At 34.5% G+C, this 22,745-nt stretch overlaps 1 pseudogene; it reads right to left on the bottom strand.

Moving 5' to 3' along the window:
• Positions 1–20: 20 nt before the first annotated feature.
• Positions 21–21,847, bottom strand: LOC149545142 (FAM10 family protein At4g22670-like; annotated as a pseudogene).
• Positions 21,848–22,745: the final 898 nt, after the last annotated feature.

The following is a 22,745-nucleotide window of genomic DNA, read 5'->3' as shown; positions in this document are numbered from 1 at the left end:
CTAGAGAAGCTACCAAGCATTCAACCTGGGAAGCCCCCAGGCATTCCACCTGATTTCCTACCTGTTGAAGATTTCCTACCTATTGAAGATTGTTCTTGTTTCTTTTCTTGTTCATAGGTAGCATTAGAATTAATTAGGGCCATTATTAGCTATATGAATTATGAATGTTATAGAAAAGGATAATAGTGTAGACTTTATATTACCTGAGATTCAGCTTGGTGATGTTGCCTATCACATTCTTTCTTTCTATCATCCCTTTCCTTGCATAGTCGCTCATATTTCCTGTGATGCTCTTCAATTTTATGTGCATTCGGTTCAACCTATGTGTACATTTCAAATGATTATCACTCACCATCTCCAAGTGTTTTTTACTATGCATATAGTTTGTTCATTACCTTAACTAAAACAATTGCAATGCCTTGTTACCTTTTTAAAAAAAATTGCAATTTCCTCATCATAATCAAGACTTGATGCTAGATGTAGATACTTGGAAACTTCTTCCCAACTACCAAGAATTTCTCTTACCATTCCTAATGATTTATTTCCTTTGGTAGAGTTTGGGTTAATCTATACTTGATAATTCCAAACAATAGTCATTTAAATTTTTTTAAAGCAATTAAAACTAGATTAGTACAAAAAGAAACTAAACCATATATTAAAATATGGAGTATGTAACCTATACATACCAAAATAGAAAATTTATCATATTCTAATAAATAGAACTCTATGATTATAAACATTGGATTAGATTGTTTGAAGTCATAAAGCACATTCCCCCAGACTTTAATATGGTTTGGAGGCAAAACCAAGGAATGGTGAAGAGCATTAATGCCTTAACAAAGTGATAGGATGAAAAATAAATTTCATAAGCCTTATTAAAAAGTTTTACAAACATTAATAGAAAAATTAGCATCCCGAATGGCTACATTGGGCTTCCTCATCTTAACATATACACCAACTGCAAAATCATTATGTTGTCTCATATCAGTAACTTGTTCTTGTACAATCTCTCATGTAGTCTAAGAATTAGGCCAATATAGTAGACTAAAGAATTATTAAATTAGTAGCTATGCCTTCACCTCAGTTAGCATAAAGGATTACAAATGTGGGATTACACATAATGGCTTCTGTAAGATGGTTTATAGCCTCTTCCAAATCACCTAAGAAACTCTAAGATTAGAACAAATGCAAAAGGAAATATATGTGATACCCTTCCAAAAATAATATATGACAACCACTCTAGAGATTCTATTAGCAAAGAGTTTATACCACTAGACATTGCCTCCATTGCTTTGTCCTTGGCTACTTGGGTAGAATCTTGTTGCTCTTCAGTTACTTCAATAGAGGGATCTCCCATCTATTAGTAACTACATATGTTAATTAAGGAGTTAATGTTAACAACATTAATCATGTAGAAGATCCAAAAGCAATACTAACTCAGACTCATAATGTACTATGACATACATATTTTAGATTTCAATATAAAAAATTATAAATCCAAGCATTATTTTCTATGGGGGGTCATTGTCTAGTTCAACAACTCCTTCATTGTCAACTTCAATGTTTGATTCAACAATCTCATCATCACTGACATTTTCTTCTGGAACTTTTGGTGCAGTGCTTGAAGTACCAAACTATTCATCTAGATCTATATCATCATCACTTTCATCCTCGAAAGTACTTTTCTAGAGCACATTTTACAAAAATTCAATTAAAAAAACTACAAACATTTTGGATTCTAATGAATGTTGTAATTCAGATCAGTATAAAACTCCATAGAAACTAATAAAATTGATTCAGTACATGCTTGCTTTTCTGCAATTCCTACCTAAAACTCCTTGGAATAACACTAGTGAGTTCTTAGGTGAGAACAAAGTTAAATATGGGAACCAATTTTTATTTAGAAAACAAACTAATATAGCACAAAATGAACATAAAAGAAAACTTCAAAATCACAAATGCCAACAAAGATGTTTGGGACTCAACTTTGGAGTACAAACATATGGTATTAAGATATTTTATAAACTATAATTCTAATATAAAGCTACCTACTAAATCATAATATGCTATCCATGTAAAAGTGATATACTTCTAGGCCCCAACCTTAGATGCCAATATTATAGTGTAAGCCCTAAAACATTTATAAACATATGTTATTCTATTAGATTTTGAAAAAACATAGGATAGGGTGGAATGCACTTTCTTGATGATGGTTTAGAGGCATTTGGATTTCCTAAGTGTTGGCTCTTGATATAATAGTTTTGAAAATGGCCAAGAAACCAGACAAATGCATCTAAGGCTAGCAATTTCCTATGACAAATACATCTGACTGTAGTCTTGGGCCAACTTTAACGCATAACTCCTTCTTCACTTTAGGCTCTACAAGACCTAGGTGGGTTAACCTCAGATTCAATTGATACCGTACCAGTGCAAAAATATATCCTTGAATCTATTAAGTAGATGAAAACCCCTAAATCTCCTAATGACTTATGCAGTAACAACGAAGTGTAGTAGCTAATTACAACTCTATGAAATGCACAAGCTGAGTGAGGGTTAAAATTTGATAGCCCTTCAACATAAAAGGGTAAAACACATTTGATTAATTATGTTGAATTCAACAAAACCTTAGATATACAACAGTAATACTTTAATGATCTTGTAGCTTACTAGTGCCTAATCCATTGGGAAAACCCATGAATCAAATGCATACATATGGATATCTAATACTTATGTATATATTTAAATGTACAATCTATCTATTTACCTTATAAACAAACATCTGTGCTCAATCCAAACCTCATTCTTACATGATATCCTTTTCAGTAAACCTGCAACCCTGTTGATTCACTGAATCATTTACATAACCCCTTGAGTTACAAGCAACAATAAGACACCATACAACCTTAAGGGATTGCAACTATGATCTAGGCTCTTTGTTCAAAGATCATAAAACATCGAAGCTCGCTGAGATAGGAGACATGATTCAAGATGAAACTCAACCTACTTTTCTTTGTATTAATTTCTTTGAAACAATACAACCATATGCTTGAAATGAAAACATGAAAACACCTAACAGATCTATCCTTCATAATGCTATTCATATAAGAGAATTATGCTGAAAGAAATGGTGTCATAGTCATGGGAACACATCAAAAACTAGAACCAAGACTTGATATCATAGCAGTGAGTGGGTTTTCTCCAAAAAATTGGAACCTATACAATGAGGAAGAAAGAGATTGATATAGGAAGAAGGAATTCTCGGATCTGCTCTACATATGACATCTATCCACTTGAAATTCCCTCTCTTTTCCATCAAAATACTCTCACTACCTTCTCTCTTCATCTGAATATCAAAATCTGATCATTTGGCCTCATAAGTATAAAATATCTCAAAACGTAATGATGAAAGAACATAACTAATTTTGGTGTTAAAAAGGATTCACGGTAAAAAGTGAAAATCAGTTCAATGTAACTTCCAAAATGCAAGAAAACTATTTGAAGTTGATTTTCTTCACATTCAAATCCGAACAAGCCTTTAGAACTACCCTCTAACCAATTCTAATGCTCCATGATCAAATCTACTCATTCCATTGAGAAAGCCCTGGGAAACACAAACTAGCCTATAACACAAACCAGTGAACACATGTGTACAATCTAACTTCATATTTGGAAAATTCAGATTTTCTCAATTCTAGTGGTATATTGAAGTGACCATTTTTGATATAAAAAATGTCCCTATTATGGCCCTCTAAAGATTATACCTCTGTTCATGGCTCCATGGCAATATTGCACAAATATTTAAACCTTTTATAAAGTTTGGACAATATTAAAGTTCAAACTTTATTTATAGATCTACTTTCACATGAAATAGGAATATAAAAATAAAATTTATATTTGAAACCTTTAAATTTTCCTGCCTTCTGAATTTGGGCAAAACTTGGTTGACCAACCTCACCACTTGTCATCTTCTAATTTGCTCAGGCCTGTATAGTGGGTGCCACATGGCATCACTTAATTCATCCTACTCACCACCACATTAGCATGCCACATCATGGTCACTATGTCACTATGTGAGTCAGCAACTACCATGTCATCAAAAACATAGTGACCTTGTGAGATGTATCGGCCTCTGCTATGTTAGCACCTTGAGAAGTATGCCACATCATGGACCTCTGGCACTCGTCACTATCAAACTCATCCACCTCACCATGATGTATCAATGACACATCACCTAGCTGCCACTTGTCATCATGTTGTTTTTTGACACTGCCACATCATCTAAATCACCCACAACCTTCTTTGCCAGATTTTTAAAATTTTTGGTAGGTTGCTAGCCAGAAACTACTTTTCTTGGGGGGTCACCATGTTGCTAACAACAAGTCCCTCCCATTTTCCAATGGTGACATGGCAACTATCAGAAACTTTAACTTTTTTGGTGATGTCCTACCTTTCTGGTGAGCTTTTCTGACAACTTTGTTTTTTTGTTTCACGTCAAAATGTGTCATCTATCACTAGCTGGCCAGGCACAGGCTCCACCACACATGTGAGCCTCTCTACCTTTTAAAAGGTAGCATCTTTTGGACAACATGTTATAGTGTAGAGTTATATTTAAACTACTAAAATGGGTGCAGTATCCCCAATGTGGGATTAAAACATTTGAATGTTTTGGATGGCACCTACTCCTTTATAGTTCTGGACATCCACCAAGCGAGCACTCCCTTCCTCTCCTTCCTGGTAGCTCTATTTATCTTATTGGTCTATGGTTTATCTTTACATGTGCGAGTCTCTTTAAAATGGCTCCCCATTGTTTTTGACTGTAGGTTCTTTGCATTTTGGCATGAGATTCTTTTATAGTTGCTAGTGGCTTTAATTGGATGGGCAACTTCTTTGTTTAAATGGGTTGCCTTTGCTCTCTTGATCTTGGGCATCTTGCTTTGTCCTATGTGTAAGGTCCTTTCTTATGTGTGTAGGTTTCTTTTGATTTTGACTTTGCTTGACATGTTGCTAGCAAATGACTATATGCAATCCAGGCGAGTCATTGCCATATCATATATTCACAAAGATGGGTCATGGCCATATCACGTGGATCAGCATTCATTAAGAGGGAACATTACCAAATCATATGGATCATGAGGGATGAAGAAACAAAAGATATACCTACATCCTCTTGATGTCCTCTCATTTACTATTAGCTTTCCTTTTCACTCCTTGTGAACATATTTTCTTGCTCTATTAAGATGGCTTTGAATCCTTAGACACAAATTGGCAGACTTTATTACTGAGTCCCACTTTATCCCAATGCACCACATTGTACTGATAAGTCTTATCTATGCATTTAAGTTGTAATATTTACTGAGTCCCCTAAGCCAGACTATATAGGAAATATTAAGAGCGATGACAGATGAGATATTATGTTGATCTGGTTTGATGTATAGATATAAGTTGTTCAATAGTTATGCAATAGAGATTGACTACCATGGGTTCTCCATAATTATTTAACCTTTCACTTCTTCTCCAGCCTCTTTTCCATCATTAGCATTATGTTTTATCAACTTTATTCCACAAGTATTACTTCACAATCTAATGTAGATTAGTCAGGCACCAAAGTGGGTCCGGCTAAAAAAAAATTCATTTTTGGACAATTGACAATTGTAAGTGATCCATTCATCACTTGATACTGATCAAAATCAAACTCGATTGATGAATCAACATCTGAAACTCATTTTATCCATTTTTGCAACCTGTCACTTTTGCGCCAGGAGGTCCATTGTCTGGCCTTAAAAATTGACCCAAACCTCTAATTGGGCTCTAAAATCTGGCATATTGATTCTTTCTTTTGCAGCCCATCGAATCTCATCTCATGAAAAATTTAAGGTCAAAAGATATTGACCATCAAAGTTAACCTCTCAGAACTACTTACAAGAAAACAAGTCAGAAAACACTAAATTGGGTTCAAAATTGACCTTGAAAACTAGGCAAATGGACACTTAGGAAGACAAAAACTGGGGTGTTCATTATATATCATGAGGAGATTATGGATCTGTGATTTTGGCTCATGATAAATAACTAGACATGTTTGGCAAGCGGTCAAAGTGAGCTACTTGGATTTGCAGACTGGAGAGAATGACAAGAAATCAATTTTTGGCAAATGGAATTGGCCTTGAAAAGTGCGCATATGGATTCATCAAGACTTGCAACTAGGCACACTTAAAGTATTTTTAGAGTGCTACATAGTGGTACAATACATTCAATCTTACCAATCATAGATCTCAAGTTATAACACCACAAACAAGGGTATTAATCAATTTGCAAATGCTAACACCAGTAAAACTTTATAAATTGTGTTTGGAATCATGTTTGAAAAATGATCAAATAGATTTTTCATAAGCTGAAACTTGAAACATAACAAGTCTTTGATGTCTACAATACAACACAAAAGGAAATTTAGCATTTTGGTCAACTAGTCAAAAGTTATAGCACATCAAACAGGGCTTCCTAGAATTATGTGCAATGTGCATTAACATGAAAACAGTAAACTACCAACTTTGAGGGATTCAAAACCTAGTCAAATGGACTCAAAATGACTCAAAATTTGAAAGCTAAGCTCTTACGTATGAACACTAGATACTCCCAAAGTGGCAATTTGTGAAAAAATTTTGGGTACAAGTTATTTGATTGCAAACATAGCCTCATGTCACTATGTCAGTTTAACTTCATGGAACATGTGGATATGTTGAATGGATGGTGTTAGAAACATTAAACACCTCATGGGATTCTCAAGTACAATCAAGTACATAGGCATCAAAAAGCATTTATAGGGCTTGACTTTCTCAATGGTGCACAAAATTTGGGCTACAATTTTGAGTTCCAACACTAAGAAAAGTTGTAGGATGGTTAGTATCTTACTAAAGGTGCTTCTACTCAAGTGGATGCTAATGAGGTCTTATCGGAGGCTTTCCCCTTGGAAAGATCTATTAGATAGGCTAACCCCTAGCTCTTGCTCTTTTTTTTACTATAACTGATGATGTACATCATCTCCTTAGGGATGATGTGAGATCTCCTAGAATCAAAAGTATTATGCTACCAAAATATGAAGACCTCCCAAATATCTAGTTTTCCAACAATACAACCTTGCTTGTGCAACTAGATGAAGAGAATGTTAATAAATTAATTAATAAATTGGACCTCTTTTTTCTTGCCTCTAGTGCTAGAATATCTAAGACATAATCTAATATGTTAGGTTGATGAGAAGGTCCCCCCAAGCTAGTGTAAAAAGTGTGATTTCTAATGGGTAGGCCTCATAAATAGATGAGATGCTTTGAAATTTATTTTTCAGTTAACCAAAACTAAAAGGATATGTGGCTATGGATTAAGAATAATGTGGAGAAAAAAATTGGAAGGTTGGAACAGGTAGTGTCTCTCTCTTATTCAAGTTCATCAAAATATTTTATCATCCTACTATTTGTATTATGCATCTATTTGGCTCTTTGGCAGTAGTCAGGTAAATGATATTCAGAAAAAAATCATAAATTTCCTTTGGTCTGATGGAAAAGGCAATCTGTGAAGTGGGATTAATGTTGCATGGTTAGAAGATTGGGGTGCCTAGGTCTTAAAGACCTAAGAAAGCAAGTAATTTCTTTTTCTGTTAAATGGATTATCAAAGTGCTAATGAGAAATAACATTGCTCTTGCTATTTCTAAGGGTGCAAAACACAATAAAATTAAAAAGACTTGTCTTTTAGTGATCTCCTTACCTATAGGTAGGTCATTACCCTATTGGGTCCAAGGTCTTCAAAGTTTATGAAAAGTTTAAGAGCTTATCAAAGATAAGGTCATTACAATTTCCTCCAAGATAGGGATAAAGTTTATGGGACAAGGATCAATCAAGTGAAACCTCAAGTATAGGGGAAACAACTTTCCCTACTACACGGTTGTTCTACTAAGAGGTGGGTCAAGATTGCTATTTTCTGCTTTAGGTAGTAGACCAACTTATTGATTGGACCTCTCTAAGATTGTATTAGCAAATCCCTCATATTAATTGGATTTACACGATCACCAAAGAAGCCTACCTGGTTCTTAATACCCTAGTCATCTGTGTAGAAGAGATTGACATTTATAAATCTCCTTATTACAATTCTCTATTTTTTTAGCATGTTAGTCAATGTAGGAATATTGAGGTAGACAAATTTTTTTTTTTGCACAAGCACTTACAATATGTTTTGTCTAACACTTTGGAGCCTAAGAAGGCACATTTTAGATTTTCATTGAAGGTTTAGTTATTAAGAACATAATGCACATTTTGATCTATGCTCACTTTGCAGGAAGACAAATTCTATCAGGTGTATTTTTTTTGCTTGTTTATCTATTAAGGAAAAGTTATACATGCTTTGCAATGGCTTTAATAGTTGGAACACTAATAATGAAAATAGCTAGTTAGAAATATTATTTGGTAATATTATAATCATGAAGAAGATTTACAAAATATTTTGGCTCTCTTTCTACTGAAATTTTGCAGCAAATATGGAAGGCTACAAATGATGAGATTTTTAATAGGTGAGGAGAATTCTTACTGAGTCATACAAAACACTCATGTACTTTAATCTTGCTTCATAGGTAGCTATGACAATGGAAATCATGTTAAGTTCCTGAAGCTACTTGGAGATGGGATTGTAAGGGTCACACAAGCAGGAGATGAGATATGGCCATACATGATCATACAACAAACAAATGAATCCCACCTTCCATAATCAAACAATGGAATGCCAGAACCAATCCAATGAAAAGGAAAAGGAAACAGAGGAAAAATGTAAGAAGGATATAAGAAGAAACATGGAAACAAGATCTTCTTCAACAGAAAAAGTTATTCTGATATGATAAGTTGTCAATTGTTTCCCATCCTCATGGACATTAGAGTTGGGAAGATTACAATGAAAGTAGAAACTAAGCTTTGATGGATAGTTTCAGATAGTTAGTGATATTTTATTTTGTTGATTTGATGTTACAGAAAGTTGGAGATGTTATTTATGTATCGATCATGATGTAATATGTACTAACATATTTTGGATTTTTTTGTGAGATATATCAGCTAATCTAGTCTCTTAACTTAATGAGCTTGATATCATTATGGACATCATCTATATATAGTACAAAAAAAACAAAAAAACAAAATCGTTACTTAGATTTCATCTTACAACTTAGCAAAAATGTTGCCTTTAAATAACATACAAAACTTGTGAGTAAAAGATACTTAGACATTGGGAGATGAGTGGATTACTTCAAAACCAAATTTGTCATTCTCAACATATATATTACATATTTCGTTCACTTGCAATAGAACCAAATTCAATCCCATAAGTATACTCCATTAGAGGCCATTTCTACAAACTTATAGAACATAGATACTACATTAATAGCTGACAGGGGAGATGTGCACAAAAAAAAGTATTAACTAATAGGAACAAAGAAAATGATCCTCATTCCCCTATGGAATGCACAATAATTTCTTTCTAGTGGAATGTCAAAATATACTGTAGTTGCAGGTAGCTTCATACATTCCATCACTATTGAGCCTATACATTACACAAGAATATAACCCAAGTAAGCTAGATAACAAATAAATCAACTCAAGTGCAAAAAAATGAATTGATTGAAAATTTTGGTTTTGAATTGGACTGTTTTTTAATTTTTTATTCAATTGCATAAACGTTTCTTGAAATGGATTGACAAATCTTGGTCTAAATGCTATACACATCTTGTAATAAAATAATATGGCAGTAGATAGACACTTCCTAGCTTTGTCATTTAGCCACATTATGCCTTTGTGTTCAATCACTCCATGGAACTTGACTGAGGTACTACTTAGCACCATAGTTAATAATTAGGAGCCATGTCCAAATGGATATGTGATGCTTCCTAGCTTTTTAACTGAATGTAGCAAAATGGTTCAATGTTGGAAATAAGTGCTAGTAAACTTAAAATTTCTCCAAGGATAGGAATGACCCATGTCTATGAATTCCTATGGGTAAAAGATAGCTAGTGCAAGCTGCAAAGGATGAAAAAATACCATTTAACCAAGCCCATCAAAAAACAAGAAGATAAAGGGTATACATGCAATCACAACTAATTGAAGAGATGCATGTTTCTTGTGAACCCTACTCCAACTAATTTCTCAACTGAAATCTAGAAAACAAAGTTCCAATTTCAACATTATTCATTAAGCAAGGAAATGAATGTGATACAAATAGAGATTTGACATTTTATTTTAACTTTTAGTTTTATCTTTTAAACCTTTTTTTTTCTAGAAGTAAGAATTTTATCCTGAAGTGACTGAAACCACTTACCCATCTTTTATTATGTTTACACATGCTTTTCATTTCCTTTTTTCTTGTTTAGTCATGTTTTCTCTAGTATTTTTGCATGATCACAATACCCTCCTTTGTTATAAACTTTTAGTAACTAATTCATATTATATGATATATTAATGTACATTGTCTGCAATAAAGATGCCACTGAATATGCTCTAACTTAATATATATCAAAGCATGACCATTAAAAACTTAAAACCAAACAAACACAAGAAACCTATAGATGAAGAAATAATTATTTTCAGGGTATCAAGGGAAGCTCAAATCTAAATTTGGCCCCAAAGAAGTCATTAAACATATTACCCCCCACTCATAAAAGATCAAACACTAAAAGCAATCCATTTTGAATTTTTATTTCAAAATCAAATCCTATGGACACTGGATTGACTACTACATCACCAAAGACATTGATCCTTATTTCATTTCCCATCTTGTTTTAGGTGTTTGTACCATCCAACCTTCCATGTTTCTCTCCCACCCTAGTGCTCTTCTCTTATTTCAATCAACCGCTAGGAAAACCCTTGATTCTCTCGACAACAATTACAACTCTCATGTGCACATTAGGCCAAAGCCTTTTTTTAATTTTAACATTTTAAGATCATGTTGGTCAAAATTTTGACCAACACTTAAGGTCATGTTGGTCAAAATTTTGACTAACATGGGCATGGATTTTTAAAAAAAAACATATTTTCCCTTCCATATTCTGACCAATCTAAAACATTTGAATAGATGGTCAAAATTTTTGGTCTAAAAATGGGGTCAAATGTACTAGTGCTCCCTCTCATGCTTGACTTTAGGCATCTGATTCATGAAGTGGGTGATCCTTGCATTGGTAGCATTTAATTGATCTTGTGATTGATATGCTATGGCATTAGTCTTTGCTATAGTTTCCCTAAATGCTTCCACCTAAGCTCATAAAAACACCATCTCATTGTGAATTTGTTCCATTAATGCCCACTCTACTGCTAGAGATGCTTCTATAGTCTCTGCTCACACTCGTTCTACTACCAACATTGCTTCTAACTATTTTGCTTCCTTTCCTGTTCCATCTTCTCTGGCTATCTCAATCAAACCTTGAAAGAACTTTGCATCTTTCTTTGTGTTATTGACCTAATTTTTCTCTACTACCAACACTTTCTTTAGCTCTACTTCCATCACCATGACTATATCACAAACTGGTTACAAGAAAATACAGTTTGTGCTTCTCAAAAAGGGAAAAATGAAGACATAACAGATCTACTTCCCTTCTCTATAGATAAGTTGATCATTCCCCCAAGATGTTCTTTCCATGCCAAAATGGTGATACTACTAGCTTCACCATAATTCCTAGCTCAATGACTGGGTTAACCTTTTTTATAGGCATTTGATCTTCTGTTTGGCTATTAGTAATGCAAACACACATGTTGCTATCTTCTAGGCATCCCATCACCAGGAGATTTAGTCTCCTCCACTTTCTCATTTTTCCTTGTGATCTATGTTGCACTTTCAACTAACATCTGTAGTAACGTAGGATCCTCCTCATTTTCTTTTGTTAGATCCTAGGGTAGTTGACCTTGACTTGCCTCTATAGCTTCATGTTCACACTGACACACATTTCAATGAGAGGATTCTCCGATTGCTTCTGATCGGCTACACTTTCTTCTTCTATGTCTTCTCCACTATGTTCTATCTACCACACTATCACTATCATCATCCACCCATCCTCCAAGCTTTGCTTCTCCCATTTGATACTCTTGCTATGATTTTTCTTGTGATCCTACCATGGCTATTTTTACACACAAATAGATACAACTATCTTCTTATGGAGTTTTGGAGTTTTTTGATGCTTTCAACACACTATGGATCAACTTATTAAGATTCGTTCACCTATTAATGGAAAAAAAACTCTACCAACTTCTTAGGAGTAGAAGAGTTGTCCACCATATTTTTCAAAACATTATGCAATAATGCCACTCTGATTGATTTTCACACATCTCATGACACATAACAATTACACAACAACGAATCCCATCTTGCTAGACATCAAACATAATGCCTTTTGATAGTTACATTGCACTCTTGTTTCTTCCAAAAGATGCTTCCCATGTGCATTCATGCTTGACCTCCAAACAAGCCAAAACTGACACACTTCGACAAACACATCAGATGCAATGCAAATTATAAGATTCTTTACAAAAAATGATTTATCCAATCTTTACTTGGTCAAATCCTATGAACATCCAAAAATATTATCACAATAGACAAACCTTCAACCATTTGCTACAACAAGTTTGTTATTTACACTTGCCGATAAATGCACACAGTTCCATCATTGGCTTTATTTTCTACATGGTGAAAAATTTCATACTATTGTTTATAATTGTTCTTCAAACAAACATTCATAGGAAGATTATGTGATTTTATTTTTCAGTCATGATTTTTCTAGCAAGTTGATGATGTCTAAGACTAGAGAAGCCAGGATGAAAAATGTGAACTTTTTCTTTGTTTTCTAATTTTTGTGTTTTACTGCAACAATTTTATAGTTATTATACATATTGGTAATTATTGATAATAATTTTCTTTTCATGTACATATTAGCTTAGAATGATAAAGTATTCATATTGCCATGGTTGAACTAGTGGTGATTGTACTTTGTCATTTATTTTTTCTAGTTCAATGATGAAAATTAAACAATATTGATTTAGTGACCAAGTCCTAGGGGCATTCATTTTAGGTTTGCATTTCAGCTCAACTTTGCACTACATAATGTCTCCCACAGCTCTTTGACTAGCCTTTGACAACACAAGGGGTAGAATATTCAACATAGATTGCATTTCATCATCCCCTCCTTAATTTGATAAGCATGAGTCCATTTTTTGGGTCAAAATCAAAATTTCATATTCTTTAACTTTGAGATAGCCATTGTCAAACTTGGTCAAACCTAGTCATACAGATGCTCACATCACTTTGAATAGACTCTACACTTTCTACAATCTACTCTAGTATGATCTACATTCTTTTGAATCACTCAGCATATCTACATCTTCACATCTATTACTCTACATCACTTTTTTTTAAAGTATCATCATTTGATTTTGCTCCCGAGGGGCTAGGATGATTACGTCATTGAATCTTACTTCAACCCTTTCATCAAAAATTATACTTCAAATATTTCTTCAAAAAAGTTTACTTTAAATCTTTCCTCAAAAATTCTACTTCAAATATTTTTTCTAAATTCTATTTCAAAATTCTACTTCAAATCTTGCTTCAAAATCTTTCTTCAACATTTTCTACTTCAATTTTTTTTTTCAAATCTTACTTCAATCCATCAACCTAATCTAAACTCAAAGTCCTCAAGGGAATCTCTACTCTTTGTATCTCACACCATCTTCTATCTATGCTATCAATTAATCTACCAATTGATGTTTTGTTAGCTATCTCAATTAAACTTATGACAACTCAAATAATAGCTTGATGGACAACTATCAGGGCATTCTAACCTTAACTCTTGAGGATTAAGCCTCATTCTAGGGATATTCCTATGACTCATAATAGGTCTTATCATCTATTTTATGGACCAGTATTTGGGAATTCTAACCTTGACTCTGGCAGACTAAGCTTTGTTCTTGAGATAGTCCTAAAAATCTTATCAATTGGTTTTCATCAAAATTGGAACTGATCTCAATTCTCATTCTACACTTCAAATCAAACTATTCTTTGAATCAATGTGTTGTGTACACATCAATTCAAAGAGGGCAAATGTAATCACCCAAAATTGGTCACATCCTTAAATACAAAATTACATCTTGGAAAGGAATAGGTTCAAATAAATCAAACAAGTCAAATCAATTTGAACCCATTCAATTTTGACACATGAATATTAATTTAAAATAAACATTAATGAGTCATTATTTTGGAAATCAATTTAATATTGATAAGGGACCCCCTTATCCATAAATAAATATTTTATTCCTTATGGGTTCTAAGGATATTCTTAAACAATTCTAAGTGGGATCTCCACTTACCATTATTTATTCTAGTGGGATCTCCACTTGGCATTATTTAATCTAGTGGGATCTCCACCATGAATAAAATAATCAACCCCCAAACCTCACCATGGTTGGATCAAACTCTACCCCAAGCCCTTGGAAAAATCTATAAATACAAGGCATTCTAAGAGCTAAGGGAGGCAATTTTAAAGCAAAGAAACTCTGTTAAATTAAGCATTCTTTCCTTCAATTCTAATTTATTTCACTTCTTTTCTAATTCAATTCTAGCTTAATTTCTTTGTTTGTTAGCTTGATTGTACTCCATGCTAGCTTAATATTTCAATTCTAAGTTTGAATTTTGCATTCATGCTAGCTTGGATCTCTCATTCTAGGGGTGTTATTGTCATTCATTTGGTCTTAATACTGAGAGAAATTAATTCCATTTACATACTCATTCTAGCCAAAGAAGGAAGAGCGAGGAGCTAGGGAAAGACCCCAAATGGACATAAGAGAGAACAAGATATGCAAACACAAGAAAATATGTATTTACAATATGCAAGAATGAGTTATGTTATGAAAATACAAAGAGGGAGCTCAAATATAAAGAGCTCTAGGAATCTCCTAGAACAAGCTAGAAGATGCTAGGAGATAAGTGTGACAACTAAGCATGCATCCACATGAGGTGAAAAGTCCTCAAACAAGGTGAAAGGATAAGTATGACTTAGAGAGAAAAACCTCACGTATTGTCAACAACTTATAACAAACTCCTAGACTACAACTAATAAATGAAATGCATTTACCTAAGTAAGCTTAAGTAAATAGAATAAATAATTAATAATTAATTATGTACTCTAACACCCCCCCTTAAGTGTAACTTAGGGAAATGCCTTAAGCTCACAAAGCTAAGATGAAATGCAAAATGGGTCCTAGCAACAAGGCCATTTTAGGTACCCATGTACAATGTAAAAGAATGCAACCTCTAAAAATGGGGAAAGAGAGAAAACCACATGAGAAAAACCCTCCCCCAAAAAGAGGTAAGAACCTAGTGAAGAACTGAAAAAGCCTCCAACTAGGGAAATGTCCCCTAAAATAGGAACAAGGAGTGATCATGAAGAGCATCACTAAAGCATGAAGAAGCTACAAAATCTATCATAAAAAAGAAATTTCTAATCTGAAGAACCTCCATGGAAGAAGAAGGCATGAACTTAGCGTGTCGATATGGTAGATGATCCATCTCACTGAAATGCATAGGTTGCCAGCCATTGCAATTTCCTTGTATATAGGATCAACCACTAAATACATAGTTCACACTAACCAACCATTGAACCAAGGATGCATTAGAAAAATCCTTAATGTAGAAGGGGTGTGATGATAGGCAACTAAAAAGGTGGGCCAAAAATCTCGTGCAAATGAACCAATAATGACAAGAGAGAAAGATGTACAAACACCTATAAACACATGGTCAAACTGACTCTACATGGGGCTAATTTCATGGAAGGGACACTTATTTGACAAAGGGAGAAGGCCTAAAATATAAAACAACTATCCCCCTCATGGTGCTTTATAAAAATAGTGCAAGTACAATTGACTCAAAACAACATTCATGACCCCCGAAATGCCATAGTGGCACTTTATCTCAGTGTGATACATAAAAGTGCTTCAAAATGATAGCTACAATGATCAAAACTAAACACAAGCTCAAAAAAACATAGTACAACCCAAAACAAAAGAAACCATGCCAGAAAAATGATCCTCAGACCTAAAACACCCAAGATATCCACCATGGATTGAAAACACCAAAACAATGATAGAAAGAGCATAGGGTAGCATCTGGAGGAAATGACAACATTTATTTAAAGTACTTAGAACTAGCTTTCCATAAATATAACATTTTCAAAAAACTAACATGGGATGCAAAAGATAAGCTTGTCGAAGTCAAAAACATAACTACGGACTTTGACTACAAAAAAAAGTATAAAAATGAATCAAAACCTAAAAAATCTTGTACAAATGTCTCTATCTTGGAACCAGCTTTTTGGCACTTCTATTAGATCGAAAAATACTTCCGTATGCTCAAGTTATGGCAAAAAATTTGAAGGTCGGTTAAAAAGGAGCTAGGAGAGGTGCAAGGGCTATGATGAAGTGACATCATGCTAATGTCAACAAATAGCTGCATTAAATTTGATGGCTTCGAGACCATCGCAAAAAAAAAGAGAGGCCACATGGCATGCCACGTGGTAGGTCCACTTGGCAAATAAGATGATGTGGTAGTGGCCACGTGGCAATGTGCCACATGGCACACGTTCCATGTGTCACCCCCACAGCTGCTGATTGGGTTGCAAAACACTGCTGATGATATAGGCAAAGCTAACCTAGCATAGTGGCCATAGGGGTGGTAGAACCAGAGAAGTCCACCGATGGAGTGGAGAAAGGTTGGGGCTCCACCCAGCTGAGGTGACCGATGGTTGGCCCACCGATGGCGGCTATTCAGCAGTGTAGGAGGAGGCACAACCGGTTGAGGCAGGGTGTGAGTTGTGCGTGGGCAGCCCCGTAGCGACCACTGTGTGGTGTCATGGTGGTGCACTCTGTGCAAACCTTTCTAAATTTTTTTGAGCTTAAAAAATTTGTACAGTTCGTACGACCGCTTGTAGGGCTATAAAAAATTTGCCTCCCAGAGCCCTGTCTCCAAAATTGATGAATTTTATATGGATCCTAGCTGAAAAGCACCTTTTGAATCCAATGGTAGTGTCCATTTGGGCTGAAAGTGCTCTAAAAAAATTTTGTTCCCCAGATTTGAAGAAAAATACACAAACAAACTAGGGTTTATGACTTCAAATCATGACTTCAGAAATCCTTCAACAAAGCAGTAATAGGGAGGCTTTGATACTATGTTGGAGTTGATGAAATCCAACTCTAAAGATGCCCAAGATCACCTACATGCAATAACCTGTCAGAGGGAAGCCAAGGAAGGAAGAGCGAGGAGCTAGGGAAAAACCCTAAATGGACATAAGAGAGAACAAGATATGCAAACACAAGAAAATATGTATTTACAATATGCAAGAATGAGTTATGTTATGAAAATACAAAGAGGGAGCTCGAATATAAAGAGCTCTAGGAATCTCCTAGAACAAGCTAGAAGATGCTACGAGATAAGTGTGACAACTAAGCATACATCCACATGAGGTGGAAAGTCCTCAAATAAGGTGAGAGGATAAGTATGACTTAGAGAGAACAAACTCCTAGACTACAACTAATAAATGAAATGTATTTACCTAAGTAAGCTTAAGAAAATAGAATAAATAAATAGTTATTAATTATTTACTCTAACACCTATGACTCATGATAGGTCTTGTCATCTATTTTATGGACTGGTATTGGGGCATTCTAACCCTAACACCAGAGGACTAAGCTTTTTTTCTTGAGATAGTCCTAAAAATCTTATCAATTGGTCTTCATACAATAAAAATAGGAATCGATCTCAATTCTCAATGTATAGTTCAAATCAAACTATTCTTTGAATCAATGTGCTACTCACACATAATTTCAAAGAGGGGAAAATGTAATCAACCAAAATTGGTCACATCCTTAAATACAGAATTACATATTGGAATGGAATAGGTTCAATTAAATCAAACAAGTCAAATCAATTTGAACCCATTCAATTGTGACACATGAATATTATTTTTAGAATAAGCATTAATGATTCATTATTTTGGAAAACAATTTAATATTGATAAGGGATCCCCTATCCATAAATGAATATTTTATTCTTTATGGGGTCCAAGGATATTCTTAAACAATTGTCAGTGGGATCTCCACTTTAGATTGTTTATTCTGAGTGGGATCTCCACTCTACATCATTTATTCTAGTGGGATCTCAACCGTGAATAAAATAATCAACCCTCAACCTCACCATGGTTGGATCAAACTCTACCCCAAGCACTTCAAAAAGTCTATAAATGGAAGACATTATAAGAGCTAAGGGAGGCAATCTTAGAGCAAAGAAACTCTATTAAATTAAGCATTATTTCTTTAAATTCTAATTCATTTCACTTCTTTTCTAATTCAATTATAGCTTAATTGATTTGTTTCTTATCTTGATTGTACTCCATGCTAGCTTAATATTTCAATTCTAAGTTTGAATTTTGCATTCATGCTAGCTTGAATATCTCATTCTAGGGGTGTTATTGCCACTGATTTGGTCTTAATTCTGAGAGCAATTAATTCCATTCACATACTCATTCCTTAGAGAGAAATACGATAGTTTTATAGTGTTTTATTCTTAATTTTGTTTAATTATAAGTGCTAACCCTGTTATATAATGTCTTATTGAAGTGTGTTGGTTTTGTAGATACATGATCCACATTTCTCACACGCAATTGACACCTTCCCAAAGATGCCCAAGAATAGGAAGAAATTGGTTAAGAAAAAAGGTATTGCTTAATTTCATCCCCATTCCTTGAAGAAATTCTAGAGGTTTATCCTAAGGGCTATTGTCTCCTAGATCACCCTTGATGGAATATTTTTTAGGGTTTATTCATATAATTTTTTCTTATTAAATGACTTTAGGCACAATGTGAAGATTTATGTTCATTTTTATCTATATTCCTCACTAAACAATAGCATAAATGGGATAATATCTAAAAGCGTCACCAATCCCCCTCTTCACAATGGCATCATGCTCCTTATTTATGAGGACATCAAAGCCAACTCTATGGGGAAGTTCATTGAGACCAAGCATGTTGAGGGAAAAGGAGACAATTGTGATGATTATGAAGAATTGTCAGATGGGGAGGATAGTGATGGCCTTGACTCTGATGAGGGCTTTGAACCTAGTAAGAGAAAGAAGAAAACTTCTGAAGGGAAATATTCTAGAGCCCAACTACTAAAAGGGTCTACCCAAGCTTCACAGAACAACCCTGGTGAGTCTGACAAAGAGCTTAGTGCTATGATGATGTGATGGAAATAGATATGGAGGATTTTGACACTACTAGTAAGACTAGCTCTTTTAAGAGTTAGAGGAAGAAAGGAAAGCCCATGAAGTTGATATAGTGCAAGGTATGAGAATCCTGAAAGGAGATGTCGTAGCCCCAAGAAAATAATCACATAGCACAAAAAAAACAATAATGCATGATATGATACCAATTCACAATACTTGATTCATAAAATTAAGAAAACTTATTACATAAAATGTGTCAGGTAGTAAGGCCTTCCTAGTTATTGCCAAGTACAAAGCAAGTAATTATTCTACAAGATCCCTCAAGATCCAACATAAACCCTAGCTAGTCCAAATCCACACTCTAATAAAAACCTCTAAGGAATATCTAAAATTGTACTCGCAAGCCCACCAAGAAATTTGCTTATTTCTCAAGCGTCATCTACTAGCTCTTGAAAGTGTTAAATCAGTTAAGATTACCTAGTTGGGAATTCATATCAACAACATTCTTGGAAAGCTAAAATATTATGAACAACAACTTCATCACCTAATTAAGGGGAGTGGACTTAAAATGGAACAAATTAATTCTAGCCTTTGTACAATGACAACTAGTCTAAGAAAGAAAAGAAATGATGAAATAATATCACCTAGAAATGCTGGAGTAGGGAGTCCTAGTGGGTCTAGTAAGAGAACAAGGTAAAGCACAAGGAAGAAGGTCACTTGGGCTCTTGGAGCTCTTGTTCCTTTGCCCACTGACATCATCCATAGTACTATGGAAGTAGGTAAAGAGGTGGAAACATTATTAAGGAGTTTTTGTAGGTGCGAGCTATGGATCAGGCATGCTAGCTTCTGGTTGGGGTGGCTTTGTTGGTTTTTTCCTTTTCTCTTTCCTATTTGTTTAAAATTGTTGGTTCTAGGTCCTTGTAAAACCTAGTTGTTTTGTTTAGTTTAAACTCTTGGTTTCAGTTCCCTGTAAAACTTGGTTTGGATGTTTTCTAACTTTATGTTTTAGGTTCTTGTAAAACTTGGTATTGTTTTAATGGTTTATCTTTAGTCTTTTTTTTGTAAAGGGTTTTGGGTCCCTTCAAAACTTTCTTTTACCATAATCTAAAACTACTAGCTCTTCAAAGTGTGTTCCTCTTCCACATCCTCTTCTCTAAGTTATATGATCTCTCCCAAAAGACTCAACAAGACCCCCTACTTATACCCAATCAAGCCACAAGGTGGTTAAAACACATAATAAATACCTACAACCCAAATTAAATTCTCAAGTTTGCCCACTAAAAACTTGGTTAACATAGAGCTAAGACCAAACAAAGCATTAGAGAAACCACATTGAGTATCAACAACTCCACCAAGCATAATTGATCCCCTTCATTGATTGATTTAATTAGTCAACATAGCAATTGAACCCTATAGTATGAGTCAAGCTCTTCAACATATGTCAAGTTCCTCCTTTGGTGACCAAGTTCCTTCATCAACTGAGCTACTTGATCAACACTACAACCAAGCATCATTGAGCTTGTAGTGCATGCTGAGAACCTTTGATGATCGATAACCTCTTCTTCTTTTATCAAGTAAGAAATCTTTCTTTGGCCAAGTTCCCTAACTCTAAGGCCAAACACACCAACATACAAGATTTCAAACAAGCCCTGATGCTCCTACATCATACACCCTAGGCTCAAAAATATTTTCTCATTAGATAGAAGGAGATCTTCTAAGATTCAACACATAAATCCCAAACTGTTTATTCATATACAATTCTAGGATTCAACATATAAATCTCAAACTAGTTATTCACATACATGTTCTCTAGCCCTCAAATTTTACATTCTTTTCCTTATTCCACTTCTTTTTTTACATTCATCATTGGTGCTTCACTAGTTTTCTTTTCATGCAAATATCTAATCCTCATGGAATCCTTCAACTCAACTTGACTACCAATACTCAGGTTCCTCCTATTGAGTTGTTCATTCTACAAAGGAATTAGGGAATGCTTCTTGCCACCTTTCATGATAGTAACAAATTCTTGACACAATCATACTATAAGGGTCTACCAAGTAATATGTGACAACTACTCATGTCCACAATATCACAGAGCACTTCTACCTTACACTTCCAAATCTGTAAATTAACAAGACACTACTCCCTCACTTCTAAAGCATGTTCATCTTGTAACCAACCAATCCTATAAGGACATGAATGTCTCACTCTTCTCAAACCAAGTTTCTAAACCATCCCTTCAACAACAAGGTTATTAGTACTACCACTATCCACAATCACATTGTAGACTTTACCACTAGACTTATAGCAAGTCTTGAACAAATTACTCCTCTAACAAGACTCTAGTGTCCTCTAAAAAACTAGTACTCATTGAGCTAGTAAATTTTCTCTTTTCTCAAGTTCACTGCTATGGTTCTCAACTTCATTCAAAATAGAAACTCTCCTAGGAAATTCAAAAGAGCTATATCCCGCTTCTCCACATTTGTAGCAACTACCCCTAAACTCACCTCTACTTGTGCTTCTCTTTTCATCAACAAGTTTAGGTTCATCTTTTGCATCCGGTTTAGCCTTTTCCATGTAGTCCCAATTCTCCTTCCCTCAGGAGCTACCTTGATTCTTCCTCTTCATGGTTTGTTCTACTCTAAAAATATACTAATAAGACTCCTCAACTGAAGAACTATTAAACATACCAACGTCATCCTAAATATTAAATATCAAGCCACTTATATATCTAGCCACCTTTTCTCTAGACAATTCTCTATGCCCAAGCTAAATAGTCAACTTGTAAAACTCCTTTGTATGATATTTCATAGTCATATCCTTCTTCTTTAGATTCTATAATCTCTTAAATAACTCAAGTTAATAATCAACAAGAATGAACTTAGCCTTCAATTTAATTACCATTAACCTCCATCTAGTGATCTTAATTTCATCTTCTTCTTGTCTATCTCTCTATAACTTCTTACATCAAAGAGAACCATGCCCCTTTAGCTTAGTTTGTGCTAACCTCACTCTGAGTAGATCTTTGATATCCTCTAGCTCAAAGTAGTCTTGCAATTCACTAATCGAATCATTTAGGTCTTTAGGATTCAAAGTATCTAAGAAATTAGAAAACTCCATCTTATGCTTCAGCTTCAACTAAGTTCCATTCCTAGCAAACTAACCAGCCCTATTTCCCATAGGTCTCTCCACATGGTCATTTTTTCCCTCACCACTTGATTTGACAACCTTAAATTCTTCAACAACTTATTTATAGCCATCTTTAGTACATACATGTTGATTCACATCACATATAACACTTATGATCTTAGCAACCATGTCACTCTTCATCAATGCCATCTCTAAGATCCTTGCTTCTGTGACATCATAAAGATCTTTAATTGACTTAGGGTCCAATTTTCTTGGAGGTATATCCCAAGAATTTTGCAAACCCTTTACAAAAAATCAACCAAATCTAACCTTCGATCAGATAATC

The sequence above is a fragment of the Cupressus sempervirens genome, chromosome 7 (assembly GCF_028749045.1).
Source record: "Cupressus sempervirens isolate cs-2001-9-10 chromosome 7, ASM2874904v1, whole genome shotgun sequence".
Lineage (NCBI taxonomy): Eukaryota > Viridiplantae > Streptophyta > Pinopsida > Cupressales > Cupressaceae > Cupressus > Cupressus sempervirens.
The sequence above is the reverse complement of the archived record's forward strand: the minus strand, read 5'-3'. Positions and strand labels throughout refer to the sequence as shown.